Source organism: Mytilus edulis, chromosome 12, assembly GCF_963676685.1.
Source record: "Mytilus edulis chromosome 12, xbMytEdul2.2, whole genome shotgun sequence".
Lineage (NCBI taxonomy): Eukaryota > Metazoa > Mollusca > Bivalvia > Mytilida > Mytilidae > Mytilus > Mytilus edulis.
Window position 1 is genome coordinate 69,075,990 of NC_092355.1, and position 6,273 is coordinate 69,082,262.

The 6,273-nt window shown below is 33.2% G+C and overlaps 1 pseudogene; it reads right to left on the minus strand.

The window, feature by feature from the left end:
- Positions 1–3,008: 3,008 nt before the first annotated feature.
- Positions 3,009–4,605, minus strand: LOC139497805 (alpha-L-fucosidase-like; annotated as a pseudogene).
- Positions 4,606–6,273: the final 1,668 nt, after the last annotated feature.

Consider the following 6,273-nt stretch of genomic DNA (forward strand, 5'->3'; position numbering starts at 1 on the left):
ATTATACGAATTTCGATGGTTTACTTAACGTAAACAACTGTAGCGTTTTCATATGTATGACGACATGTTTTGAAATGACTTAAATGCGCCAAAAAACTTAATAGACTTTCGCAGAATGTTCATTTATTTCGATTTTGTTAATTTTACCAAGATCTTATACATTATTTCTTTTTATTTTGCATCCGAATAAGAATAAAAGTTCTTTCATCTTTTTGTAATTGCAATCTTTAAAACAATAAAATCGGCAAAGCGTTCTTAATACATGTGGATTTACGTGGGAGATTCATTGTAACATCCATTTTTATCAATATCTCTAAGTCTGCGCTAAGTATAGATGTATCGAGAATTTTATCACGGTGTTGTTTACAAAGCGAAAGAAGCACGCCATATTCTAATGCTTATTTAGGTTAATTATTAGTTTGTTTAATTTAATTTAAACATCGCAAAAACTTATAGATAATTCGATGCTTGTTGATGAGTTTCACTGGGTTTTAGTTGGTACCCGGATTTGTTTTCTCTTAATTGATTCATGACTTTTGGACAGCGGTATACTACTGTTGCCTTTTTTTTTAATGGTCACTCAAATGAAACCAAAGATTTGTATACCTAATTAAGCAACAGTAGTATTACAAACCAAAACCGAGTGAAAAACATTAATTCAAGATAGAAACAACAGAAACACTAAACTGCATTTTAAGAAAAAAAAGGTGGGTTGAACCTTTTTTATGAATAGCCAACCATCCCGCTTTTATTACAATGTCAAAGAATATCACTAAAATTACAACTCAAACGCAAGAACTGTCTACACAGAGAAATGCATTAATAATTACCATCATAGTACATTACAAAAACATTACAACCGCAGAATGACATCTGCCATCCAATGAGTCTCTTTACACTTTTTGTTACCTTCTCCACGTCACCATTTATGTTATACTTTAATATTTTTATATGTTGGTTTCTTATGTTGGTTTGTTGTTTTGTCCTAGTATATATATGCATTTATGTTCTTCATAGTAACATGTACAAATATTATCCAAAAGGAAAATTCTTGTAAGCTGCATTGAATGCTGTAACTAAGAAGTGCTTCGTTTTTTGCTGTTGCCAAAATTCCTATTTTCTGTAGTTTAAGTGAATCTTTTTTTTTGTCTTCTCCTTATACAGCAGTTTAGAAGTTTCTGTATTGATATATGTTTTATTTGGATATATTATAACTCAGATCTGTATATATTTAAGAAACTAATAAGTAACAATCAAATTATTCTATACTACTAATGGTGAACGAGCCCGGGATAATGGACCGGTATTTTTTTATATCTAACTAACAAATGTCATAACTATCAATAAAGTATGAAACAATTCAAACAAGAATGTGTCCATAGTACACAGATGCCTCACTCGCACTATCATTTTCTGTGTTAAGTGGACCGTAAAGTTGGGATAAAGACTTTAATTTGGCATTAAAATTAGAAAGATCATATCACAGGGAACATGTATACTAAGTTTCAAGTAGATTGGACTTCAACTTCATAAAAAACTACCTAGACCAAAAACTTTAACCTGAAATTTACACTTTCATTTTCTATGTTCAGTAAACCATGAGATTGTGTCAAAACACGAATTTGGCATTAAAATAAAAAAAAAGATCATATCATAGGGCCCATGTGTACTGAGTTTCAGGTTGATTGGACTTCAACTTCATCGAAAACTACCTTGACAAAAAACTTTAACCTGAAGCGGGACGAAGGATGGAAGGACGAACGAACGGACGCACATTTCAGAAAACATAATGCCCCATTACTATCGTAGGTGGGCATAAAAATAATAGTAAAACCAAAACAAAGCAAGAGATAAGATGAAGTTTAAATATGACCGTTCTGCCCCCTCTTTTTTCATAAAAGCCAATATAATAATTATAAGGAAGGTTTCGTCTACAAAATCTTTTCATGCACTACATCATGTACAAGCACTATATGCAAATTAACAAATTACTTTTAAAAAATCCACGTAGAAATCTCCTAAATCAACTCGTTTTCATCTCTTTTCTGGCCTTTGTAAAAAAAATTCCTGGAAATGGATAATTGCCTTGTTATGAAGAGTAAGTCGGGTAATCTTTAACATTAAATCATGTTTGACGCCACTGCCATGTTTAAAAAGTATAAATTAAACACACACACACATATATATCTTCTACCTTCTAATTTTATCAATTTTATCTTTATTAAGCTTCACCTTGAATAAAAACCTTGAGATTGAAAATGTAGAATGTGTCAAATAGACAACAACCCAACCAAAGAGCTGCAAATAGACGAATGCATCAATGGGTATTCAACACAGCGAGCAAATACCACACCCGGAGTCGGGATTCAGCTAGCCCTTCAACAAAATGTGTAGTAGTTGAATGAAAATGGATGTAACAGCAAACCCCAAAACATAAAAAAAAACCAAGACTAATAAAGGCCAGAGGATCCTGACATGGGACAGGCGCAACAGTTTATATTCAAATAAAACATCATAGGTTATAATGAGTCATCAAAACAGGTGGTTGAATAGCAAAACAAATTAATGCTACAATAACTGTTTGAACTTCAAAAAAGGTTGAGGTGAAGAAGAAGAATCAAAACTCACAACTAAATTATAAACCAACACAATCTTGGTACTATACAAATACCGAACTCTGAGGAAAATTCCAAGCGGAATGTTCTTTATCATATGGCAAAATAAAAAGCTCAAAACACACCAATGAATCGATAACTGTCATATTCATGACTTGGTAAAGATATTTTCTTATGTAGAAAATGGTGGATTAAACCTGGTTTTATTGCTAGCCAAACCTGTCACTTTAATGAAAGTCCTTAATTTGTTCATTTTTAAATTTAGACAGAAATTATGAATTGTAATACGTCTATTCATAAAAATATTAAACTGTTATGTCACGCTTCCTGCTTGAACACACAATGAAACGAAAGTCAAAGGTTCTTTACAAAATTAAAACATACTAACGACAATAAAGTTAAAGAGCCAATTATTCTAAAATTATTACATCTGGATATATCTACAACTATTATGACAATACTACCAAGTGTTATAGTAGTCTCATGTAACACTTTTAACTTGTATAAATAGAATGACTCGAAAAAATATGAAAGATGTCAGACATTGTTAACAATAAAGGATCTACCAAAACATTGTCATTTCAGTTACCCGCAAATGACTCTTTAGTGACATTGAAATAGGCACCTGATTACATTATTACAATGGAGTCAATTAGTTCTTTAAATCAGTCAATTTAAAAACCCACGCATCGGTACTTGGTATCTTTGAAAATGATATGACTGGTAATGTTATATTAATCCCGGATGGTTGCACTATTGAGTAACTAAAATAACCTGAATATCCTAGCATCGTTATAGAAGTGCTGCTACTGGCCACAGGTGCTTTCAAATTCAAATATATTTTCTCAGGCCAGTCTAGTAAAATGGCATAAACGTTAGTTCCGCTCGTCGTTTTCTTCATTCTATACCATGCATTCGTTGCGTTGTCTTTTTGTGTTGTCCATGGCTTTGAACTATATATTGCTTCCTCATTTATTTTCATCTATTTTCCAAATTGAAGAAGTCTTTCTTCATAGATTGGTTGGAATGTTCCATAGCTAGTTGGTCCGACGTTCATAAGCATATTACCTCCGCAGCTTACAGTTTGTGCAAATGTAGAAATCAGTTCTCGTGATGTATAAAAGTCTTCTATGTTTGCTTCTCTTCGGAATCCCCAGTGGTTTTTGTCTATCGTCATTGGGTTTTCAAATTTTCTGTTCTGGAGAGATTTCGGATTATACCTATCATTGCACGTAAGATATCCCCCATGGCGGCAAATATCGCAACGACCCCATCTATCATTGACGACAACAGTATCCTTGACAGGACTGTCATTGTAGAGCCAAGCTATAAATTCCTTAGACATCCAGTAACTATCTGTCGCTTGGCCGGAGCCATCTGACCAAATTACTTCCGGTTTATATCGATTCACAAGTTCATATAGTTCAGGCATTGATTTCATTTTCACAAAATCTTGTGTTGTAAAATTATTTTCTTTGTCCTTCAGAAACAGCGGATTAAACCATTCAAACAGGGAATGATAGAGACCAAATCGAAGATCTGTTGTCTCCAGAACTGCAGTAGCTAGTTCGCCGACTAGATCTCTATGCGGTCCAGTGTCGTAAGAATTCCAGTTCCACGAATAATTTGACGGCCAATTTGTAAAGCCCTCGTGATGTTTAGAAACTAAAACAACATATTTAGCCCCGGAGGCCTGTAATATAGCAGCCCACCGTTTTGGATCATAGAATTCTGTTTTGAAATCTGCTGCAAAGTCAGCATATGTATAACCAGGTCGATAGTTACGTTTCATAAAATTGTTAATGTCTTTATGTCCATTTTTCCAATAATTCCAGAACCAAACTGCACTATAACTAGGAACGGAAAACACTCCCCAGTGAATAAAAATACATAGCTTAGCTTCATCAAACCATGACGGAAGAGGTCTGCTTTCGAGAGATTCCCATGTTGGTTCGTATCGTTGTGCGACTGATAAATTAGCACAGTCAAATCAAAAGTAAGAATATACTGTAAATAGCCATGTTTGATTTCCTCCACTGTGTTAGTATATGTGTTCATCCACCTGTAACATGTGTGTAGTAAAGTATCCAAATGCTAAATATATTATATACGGTAAGCGATCAGTGTTTAAAAAATGGCATATTTTGTTCATCCACCTGTCGATTAATCAATTGCTAAATTTATAATGTACGATAAGCAAACAGTGTTTAAAATATATAAGCTTAGATATATTTAACAACAGACAATTCAATGAAAATAAAAAAGAGATTACTTTTATTTATAGTTGCTACCTCGATTTATGGTTCTTATTGCTACAATTTTTTTAAATTATTTTAAATCAAGGAATATGTCTACCCCATACATGCATTTGGTAAAAAAATCTCTTTTTATTTGGTTTATAAGCTCTTCGTGTATTTCTAATAAGTTTTGGTCACGAGCATCACTGAAGAGAAATTAGTTAGATTATTATGCGAATCTGATACAGAAAAGATTGTATCGTTAATGAGGGTAAGGGAGACAGGGAGAAAGGGGGTAGAGGAGAAAGGAGAGGAAGGCTGGAAGAAAGGAGAAAAGGTTGGAGAAAAAAATAAAATATGAAAAAATAAAATATCTCTCTTTTTTCCGGTAAATTAAAAAAAAATAAGGAGAAGAGGGGTAGGAGAAAGGAGAAGAGGGGTGGGAGAAGGGAGAAGGGAACCCCCTGTCCTCCCCCTCGTTAATGTTATAACGACCACTGACTTAGTATTAGTACCTCGATACATCGATAAGCAACTGTTGCCCGAAAGTATACTGATAAAATGTAATGACATATTTTCTAAATGTCTTATTATATATTTTTTTTTCTATAGCACGTTTCTTCTATTCAAAAAGCGCATAGATTTATCATGAAAAAAATATTTCCTTGTGTGAAAAAAAATATTCATAACAATATACATTCCTTTCCGACTGACGTTTTTAATGAAAATTATATCTTAAAACTGTAAAACATGATGTGTTATTTTAGTAATCAAGGAAGGTTTTAATTCAGTAACTATTTTACTAAACTTTGAATTCTTCGAAAATACCAGGATTATAATTTTATACGCGAGACGTGCGTTTTGTCTACATAAGACTCATCAGTGACGTTTAGATCAAAATAGTTATAAAGCCAAACAATTACAAAGTTGAAGAGCATTGAGGACCCAAAACTCCAAAACGTTGTGCCAAATACGGCTTAGGTAATCTATTCCTGGGGTGAGAAAGTCCTTAGTTTTTTTTTGTTTTTTTTGTTTTTTTTTTTTTTTTAAGTTTTGTAAACAGAAAATTTATAAAAATGATCATAAATTGATATTCATGTCAACACCGAAGTGCTGACTACTGGGCTGGTGATACTCTCGGGAACGAAACGTCCACCAGCAGTGGCATCCACCCAGTGGTGTATATAGTTATCAAAGGTACCATGATTATAATTTTATACGCCAGACGCGCGTTTCTTCAAAAGAAAGTACCAATACTTACAGTGTTTATAGATGCGGTATGACATTTATGACAGAAATTACGTTCTGAGATATTTTTGAGACTGCTTATTTGAAAAGCGAGTTCATTATTTTCAATAGAACAAAATGATGGCCCAGCAAATTAAAACTCACAATTCTATTTTCATGATTTGTAGTATACC